The sequence below is a fragment of the Penaeus monodon genome, chromosome 29 (genome assembly GCF_015228065.2).
Source record: "Penaeus monodon isolate SGIC_2016 chromosome 29, NSTDA_Pmon_1, whole genome shotgun sequence".
Classification (NCBI taxonomy): Eukaryota; Metazoa; Arthropoda; class Malacostraca; order Decapoda; family Penaeidae; genus Penaeus; species Penaeus monodon.
In genome coordinates this window covers 37,772,664-37,772,989 of record NC_051414.1, presented here as the reverse complement: position 1 = coordinate 37,772,989, position 326 = coordinate 37,772,664, and positions in this window count along the sequence as shown.

Here is a 326-nt window from a genome sequence, read left to right as displayed (position 1 = left end):
AAGTTGCAGATTTATAGAAAACATCAGAATATCAGAAGATAAAATGTAAACTTCGACAGGGTTCATGCATTCAGGTAGTATCAAATGTATAACCAAGCACCCAGTTTCCATGTGACTTTATATCTAACCGTACAGAAGAGACTGCTTAGAACCTAGCTCAATAGTCGTGTTTTTATTCGGCGGAATATTCTGGAATATGTTATGCTCTTAGTATAAGTGGTTCGTTGTACAAGATCATTGTGTCTGAGTTTGGTGTAAAATGAAGAAGAAGAAAAAAATCTGCATTCCATCGTTGATCGTCTGGAAGAGGAATGAAAATGTTTCAC